The sequence below is a fragment of the Micromys minutus genome (assembly GCF_963924665.1).
Source record: "Micromys minutus genome assembly, chromosome: 30".
In the NCBI taxonomy this organism is placed as follows: Eukaryota; Metazoa; Chordata; class Mammalia; order Rodentia; family Muridae; genus Micromys; species Micromys minutus.
Genome location: NC_137965.1, coordinates 16,111,729 through 16,120,430, shown reverse-complemented (window position 1 = coordinate 16,120,430; position 8,702 = coordinate 16,111,729).

Here is an 8,702-nt window from a genome sequence, read left to right as displayed (position 1 = left end):
CAATCTTAAATTGGAGATGGTCAGATGTGCTCTGTTAAACAAGGAGCGCAGCAACACTTGGAAAATAGAAGGTAGAGGGCGTGAGCCGCCCCCAGAAGACTCTTGGACCTTCGCACCGGGAGTGTACACTTGTTGCACACCGAGTCGACCTGGGAATGTCACCTAAGGGCTTCTCTTCCAGCAGCTGCTGAGAACTGCAGAAAAACTCCCCCTGAATGGAATTCTCTTCGCTATCAGGCAACTTCTCCCACCCATAATATAAAGTTACCCCATCTTTCTTTCTTTCTCTTTCTTTCTTTCTTTTTTTAAGTAAGGAAGGCCATGGAAGCAGCGCGTCCATATTAAGTTTCCGGTCTCAGAGATAAAAACCCCTCGCGCAATTCTACTCGCTACACTTTGCGGCTGGAAGAATGAGCCCTTTTCTTCCCGAACTGTTTGTGGTAAATACGATCCGTCAGGGACACAATGTTGTCGGCTTTCACAGAAACTTGGCACCGCAGCCGGCGGGGAGCCGCGTGGGTCTAGGTGGTCGCAGTGAGAGCGATCTTCGCCGCTCCCCCAACCCTGGTGGCCAAGCCGGGGATGCTCACCTACCTCCCTTCTCCCCTGGGCTCAAGGAGATGGGCACTGATGGGGATAGACGGCGCCGCCACCTACAAACCTGGATGGCACCGTTGAACCCTAATTATACCCGCGCCACGCGTGGGGCAGGACAAGACCTCACTTCGGAGTCTTCTGGAAAGGGATCCTGCCCTGGGCCAAGCTGAACGCGAAGCCGCTGAGAACTGCCACCCTCCCGGGAGGAGCAAAGTGGCCCCGCCGCGCCCCTGATTGCCTCCACAGCCGGCGGGGAGGAAGGCTGGCCCACTGGTGGAGTCTGGGACTGTGCGGTGCAAGCACCCCACTGCAGGATCCCGGGAGCCCATGTGAGACGACCCAACCGCGGAGCGGCGCCCTTACCTCGGTCCAAGTCCCAACACAGAGGACCGGTCGAGCCCCGCTCTGCGCCCCTAAGCGAGGCCCCGCGGACACAGGGCACACCCCGGGAAGTTTTCTCCGTCACTTTGTTCTCCGCTCGCTGAGCCGGCGAAGGTCAAGGCTTCTCTAGCTCCGCGCTGCTCCAGTGAGGCCAGATCGCCGGCCACACTTTTCTATGCGCTGCACGCCCCGCCCCGCCCGGACACGCCCTTGACTCGCCCCGCCCCCCAGAGACACGCCGCCAGCCTTCCGAGCCACGCCACGCCTCCCGGCCCAGACCCACTTCTCCCGCTGGACTGACTCCACGGACACATTACATCCCCACTTACCAAAACAACTCTCAGCTTGGAGTCCGCGAGCCAGCCAGTCGCTGGGGCCCAGACCGCATACTGCGAAGCGCACGCGATCCCGGCCCTACCCCCAGTGTGTGCTGGCCAAGAGGTTTCCTCGGGTCCCACCCAGAGCAGCTCAGAAACACAGGACTCCACCACAGAAGAGGCCACCCGTCTTCCTCGCCTTGGAGAGATGCTGGGTGTGATCGCTGAAAGGCAGGCAGCAGGGTTGAGTTGGGCCACCCAGAGTCCTGCAAGGCGTATTTAAGGCAAACCTAGGGGAACCTGTGAGCTTAAGTGAGTGGAATGTGGTTGGCGTGCTGGTACCACCATCCTCTCCTGTGACCTGAAGTCTCCACATCAGAGAGGAGAGGGAAGGGACGTGGAAGTGATGAATGTGGGAAACGTTCATTGGGGAGATGTCTGCCTATTCCGTATGGCACCACAAACTGAGGTAGGGCTCCATCGAAATCCAGCTTGGGGAGCCAAGGGCTTACTTACAGAGCAGGAGTGAGTGTAGATGACCCCTAAAGCAGCCCCACCCCAGCATGGACTACTCATAGCTGCATATTTAGAATCCCCCTCAGTTAACCTCCCATACTCTACAGGATCTGGGACCTCTCTAGTCAACTCTCAATTCCAGATGACTGGGTGGTCCAGGAGGGAGGTAGCTGGAATCTCAAGTGAGGGTCCAAAGACCCTATCCACCCATCCCTTCTGCAAGGGAACACCAATCGTCAACAGGCCTGATCTTGGGGGTCACAGCAGCTCTGAGGCTGTTGACTGTGAGGATAACTATCTACAACAGTGTCTTACTACGGTCCCCCAAGATATAGGCACCAGTGCAAGACTAGCTATAGGGGATCATCCCAGTAAATGCATATGAAATTGAATGGGAAGGGTGCACGTGTGTGCGTGTGTGCATGTGTAGACATTGCTCAGTGGTTAAGAACGCTTGTGTTTGTAAGAGAGCCAGGTTTCTAATTCCTAGCACCCACATAGCAGGTCACAACCATTTATAACTCCAGATTCAGGGAATCCAACTCCTTTTTATGACCTCAGAGGGCACTGGGCATTGCATAAAGGCAAAACTCTCACACACATAAAAAGTAAATGTTTAAGAATTTTTAAAACATGAAAGGAGATAAGGAGAGAGCCAGATGATCCTCCACATGAAGGAGAAAAGAAAGTAGCCATCCTAACCTGACTTCTACAATCATGTGAGTTCTGTGACCTCACCATGTCTCTGTACATACATGTCTATGTAACATATATATTAACACATTTTCTCTGATTATAAAAGTAATGTGTGGGGCTGGAGAGATGGCTCAGCAGTTAAAAGCACTGACTGTTCTTCCAGAGGTCCTGAGTTCAATTCCCAGCAACCACATGGTGACTCACAACCATCTGTAATGAGATCTGATGTCCTCTTCTGGTGTGTCTGAAGACAGCTACAGTGTGCTCACATACATAAAGTAAATAAGTAAATACTTTTTTTAAAGTAGTGTGTTTGTTGTACAAACTTACAAAAGTACCTGTGACCCACATGGTTGCATCTTCCTGAGTGTTTCTAAAAACACCTTCTGGATGGGTGGGTGTGTTAGTTTTCTTGTAGCTGTGACTGAATACATGACAAGAAGCAATTTAAGATAGGATGGGTTTATTTGGGGTGATGGTTTGAATGTGTAGTCCATAACATCCAGGGCAATAGGGGGTACTTGTTCATGGCTTTAGCAACACAAGTAGGAAGCAGTGTGTTCACATCTCAGTGAACCGGAAAGCAGAGATCTAGAAACGACGACTGTCTTCCAGCTTTCTCTTTGCAGTTCCCTCAGTCTTAGCCCGTTGTCAGTGAATCTTCTTTCCTCTGCCTCTCGGAAAACACATTCACAGACACACCCAGAAAAGTGAGTCTTCTAGAAGATTCTAAATCTAGTCATTCTCACCGTGATGGTTGCTGACCACACCTAATAACCAGAGTCTGCGCCTAGAAAGAAGTCAGAGAAATTTAGATCAATCCAAAGAAGTGTTAACCACATGAGACTTTACCCAGCAGAAAACAGATCTAGCAGATGCCAGGACTCAACCAGGAGATGAAGGCTCAGAACTCCTGGCCTAGAGACGGTCTCCTTGGGGCTGTTATATCTGCGGTAAGTTTAGAACTGACTGAGGAGTGTGTCTGTCCAGAGAGAGGACACCGAGGCTCTGCAGTGTCAGGGAACAGCTAAGACACTTTGAGGGAAGGTATGCAAAAGCCAGACACACAAGGGCCTGCAGAGATGTGAAGAGCTTAGGACATTGTATACTTGGAAATAACAGAGGTATAGAAATTACATCTAGCCATCACCTGGCTGCTAGGCCCTAGATAGACAATAGGGAATAAGGAGAAATAGAAGACGTGAAGGCAAGTTAGCAAAGAGTACTGGGAAGGGGCAGGGAGGAGAGAGAAGCAAGGAGTGGTACTGGGGCAGTATTATCTTCACTGCCGGCTCTTCAGCTTCCTACGTAAGACAGCCAAGACGATCCTTGGTTGGTGCTAACTTCACATTTCCACACTGGCAGAGGGTTTGAGAGACACCATGAAGGTTTAAAAAGACTACCCCACTCTCCCGACCACCCCCTTAAGTCACAACTATCAATGCACCTGAGCAACCCCGTTATCTGACCTATGCTAAAAGTTAAAGGAGATTGGACCAATGCCACCACGAGCCACCACTCTGAACATCTCCTTTTGCAGACCCTTTGTACTTAACGTACACAGATCCCAGGGAAGGGGGAAGCCAGTGTGCGCTCTTCTCTCCGGTAGCTCAGGACAATTCCTGACGCATGAAATGTGTCTGGAAATATGTGCACAACAAATTTTGTTCTTATAGCTTGTTCAAGCCGAGGTCAGGCATGGCGGTTCGTGTGCATAATCCAAGTACTCGGGAGACAGAGACAGATGGATAGAGAGTCTGAAGCCAGCCCGGTCTGCATTTGCAAGACTCTATCAAAAGGAAGGGGGGAAGAAGAGATTAAACAAGATGTTTTCTATTGCTGTTCAGTACTTTGTTGGATGTTCTGATCACAGGACACTAAACAATATCACCAGCACACAGACAATCCTTCCCTGAACTCCACATAAAGTTTCTTTAAAACACTTTCTTCCCTTTTGGAAGGTTAATAGGTTTTTTTTTGTTGTTGTTGTTGTTTCATTGTTTCCCCTTGAAGCACCTGAAACGTCTTTCTACCACGTAAGCACTCTGCCTCCAAGTGAACATTGTCAACACACAAAGAACACATATTCGAGCACATACACCCACGAACACACCGGCGTGCGCACACTCGAGCGCACACACACTCACAGGTGTTAATCCTATAGGAAACGACTGAATTGAATCCCTTTCTCCTGGGAGCTCAAATATACTCTTATAGCCTGATTGTAGAAGACACCAGGACCCCTTCGCTGGCTCCTTCTATTAAGATGTTTTTCCAGGATTGACGAGATGGGTAAAGGTGTGTACTGGCTGGTTTTGTGTCAACTTGACACAGCTGGAGTTATTACAGAGAAAGGAGCCTCAGTTGGGGAAATGCCTCCATGAGATCCAGCTGTAAGGCATTTTCTCAATTAGTCATCAAGGGAGGAGGGCCCAGCCCATTGTGGGTGGTGCCATCCCTGGCCCAGCCCATTGTGGGTGGAGCCATCCCTGGGCTGGTAGATCTGGGTTCTGTAAGAAAGCAAGCTGAGCAAGCCAGGGGAAGCAAGTCAAGTAAGTAACATCCCTCCATGGCCTCTGCATCAGCTCCTGCTTCCTGACCTGCTTGGGTTCCAGTCCTGACTTCCTTTGGTGATGAACAGCAATGTGGAAGTGTAAGCTGAATAAACTCTTTCCTCCCCAACTTGCTTCTTGGTCATGATGCTTTGTGCCAGAATAGAAACCCCGACTAAGACAAGTTGACTGCTGCCAAGCCTGACAACCGGAGTTCAATTCCCCAGCCTCATATGGTAGAGGGAGAGAACAACTCCAGAAAACGGCCTCCATACACACGCACACACACGGCCAATCTGTCGGTCATTTTCCCCATCACTTGCTGCCAAGGACACTCACAGACTAACACGCAGCCTCCCTTCCAGGACCCCGGGATCGTAGGAAGTGGGCAACAGCTGTACTGATTCCGGTTCAGCCATCTGCTGGGCACAGCTGGGCAGCTCTGCCAATGGATCAAGCTGATTCTGCAGAAGCTGGGCTCTCTGAAGAGCAACCTCTTCTGTCTGATGATGAATGGGCCAAGTGCAAATGGGCCTCTTCTGTCTACTCAGGGGTGGGGGGGGGGTGTTGGATGGATCACCCGACTCTGTCTCTAGTCCCTGCAAGAGAGAAAGTTGACAGTTTAGTTGGAGTCTCAAAGTCGCTGATTTTAGCCCCAGACAGTCTAGTTGGAGTAGCTGATTTTAGCCCCAAGTCCGTGCTGCTTTCTCTTGCTTTCAAACTATATGCACAGTGTGCAGCTGGTGGGGGGGGTGAACTCATGCAGGGAAAGGGTCCTCTTTTCTTTCTCTGGGACTTATTTCGCAGTTTTCCTCCTTCCAGCTGACAGGGCACTAGGATCTCATTCATAGTTCTCGTGGCTATTGAAAACAATAAAAGCACCTGTGATGTCACCATTCTAGGACGAAAGGCTCACAAGTTGTCCCGGGATGCCTGGAGCATATCATCTATAAGCTCTGTGCTCAGAAACTCTATAACCAATTAAAAAAAAAAAAAACAAAAAACAAAAGCGCAGTGTTTCAATACATTTATGATTTGTATTGGGCTACATCCGTATGGCTTGAAGGCTACAGGTTGAACATTAATGGCTCAGACTTCTTACTGCCACAGAGAATCCTTCCTAGCCAGGAGGGACCAGCACCATCCCTACCCTATCCCTGACTGGAGAGCATCCCCGGGCATCTCAAAGAAGAAACAGCAGATCTTAGTAGCTGCTAGGAAAATGCATGTCATTCTTACATTGTAAGAGGGTGGAGCTTTATGGTGTTTGGATTTGTCTTTTTGTGACCGGGCCTCACTGTGTAGCCTAGGCTGACCTGGAACTCAATAAGTAGCCCAGGTTGGACTTGAACTCATGATCCTCTTCCTTCTGCCTTCAGAGTGCTGGGATTATAGGAGTATATCAGTGACTTGATTTATGAGTAGGCTTTGAAAGAGCAGTGTGGACTGCCCAGACCCCAGCATGACCTCTGGGATGCTCAGTCATAGACACCCTGCAGTGCACAGACTAGAATTCTTCACCCCCACAAGGGAAGTTCTAGAAATAGTAACTTATACCACTGATTTTCTCAATGAGTGAAACTCATATTAAGTTTGTTACATTTTTAATAATGTATAAAAGTATCCTCATAAACAGTATTAAAATGTAAACGTTAATATTCCCTAATCAAGACTCAGTATTGATATGTGGGCTGACATGAAGCTTAGTGGGTACTATGTGCATGACATGCGTGGAGCCTTGGATTTGATTCTCGGTTCCTCATAATGAAGATGTGGGGAAATGCACACTTGTAATCTCAGCATTTGGGAGATGGAGGCAGGGGGGTCAGAAGTTTGAGTTCAGGGCCAGCCTGGGATACAGGACTTCAGGCCTCAAAACTAGCCACCAAATACCCGTGGCAACACTGGCCAGCAACGTTTGCTCACCACCTGGCTCTATAGCCGACAGTTATTTTTGCAGGCCCCGTCCCAAGACCTGCTGAACTCACAGGCTCCCAGTGAAACGCAAAACGGATTCAGTAGGAGCTCACCCTTTGTGCCAGCTCTTCTTGGTGGTCGACTCAGCTTCCTCTGGGATTACGGAAAACCCGAGTGGCTGGGCACACCTGTGAGGAAATTTTTTTTTAATTAAATTAATTGAAGTGGGAAGGGAAAGTATTAGTCCGGATCCTTTGTGTTGAGAATATGCCCCCGAACTCTGAGCCACACACACCTTCTGCTGGCAGCCTTCACATGAAAGAAGCAAGCTTGTTTTCTTTGCCTCTGTTCTTCTGTTCCTCCATTCCTCCAGTGGCATTGGAGTCTACTTTTTCAGGACTCACGAGTATACTAAAAACCAGTTGAGGCATCCAGCCTCAGGACTGAATTCTTGGATCTTCCATTGGCAAAGAGTCATTGTCAGACTAGCTAGACCACAGAGCCTGTAAGCCATTCTAATCCCATCCATATGTGTGTATGTATGTATGCATGTATGCATATACTTATGTGTATTTGTGTGTATACATATATGTGTGTATACATACGTATATACAACATATACATATATATATATAACATATACATATATAGTCATTTCTATTCCTTTAATAAACCCTGGCTAATACACCTTTCTTTACAACTTTTCCTTTATGGTACTGAGGTCTACCCTTCTAATTTGTGGTCCTGTGGTGCTTGGATTTCATAGAAACTTTCTCTGGCTGGACTCACCTCGAGCTCCCCTTATTCCCTCCCAATCCGCCCTTAAGATCAGTCATCCCCACCGGGCAGTGTAGCCTTCAGATCCTCTGCTACAGAAATGATGCTTCTTTTGGTTGTTGGAAGTTCTGGGGCTTGCGCAGAACATTTCTGAAAGCTAACATCAAGGGAGGAAAGCAGACTTCTGCTCACCCGTAAGATCAGTTGAGTTGGATTTCAGTGCTGTTGGCACAGGGCCATCTGGTGTACAAATGGGATCTTTCGAGAGGAAGTAACTTTAAAAAGCCATACCATCTACACAGCAGACTTTGGAAACAATGTTAGAATTAGCAGCCTTTACCTAAGAGAGTTACAGAATCTGTTCAGGGGAGTTAGTAAGTGGATGGACAGACAGGTGCTGTCATGAAAGTTCTCCAAAAGTGTCTAAGAGAAGTGATTCAACCTTCCTAATGCTGCGACCCTTTAATACTGTTCCTCGTGTTGTGGCAACCCCTCCTACCTCCACCTCCTGAGTGCTGGATTACAGATGTGCACTGCCACAGTGCACTGCCAATGTGCATTGAACTTGTCTTAAACTTTGCTGGGGATGGAGCTGAAGGTTTCATGTATACGGGGCAAACCTAAGCTATATCCCGTTCTGCCCACCCATCCTCGTGTAAGTGTTATGCCTTCACACATACATAAATACATATTGAATTAACTGATGCCTAAAATAACAAATCTTATTGTTATAAGTTTGGACAATAACAACTTGAGCAATAACCTTGATGTAATTATTTGCTTTTTATCCAAAGTACTTAACTATAATTTTATGTAAGTCACAAAAACTAGAAATCTAATGGAGACTTTAAGACACACCTTTCTTTTCTTTTCTTTCTTTCTTTTTTTTTTTTTTTTTTTTTTTTTCCTTTGAGACAGGATGTCTTTGTGTAGTCCTGGCTGTCCTGGA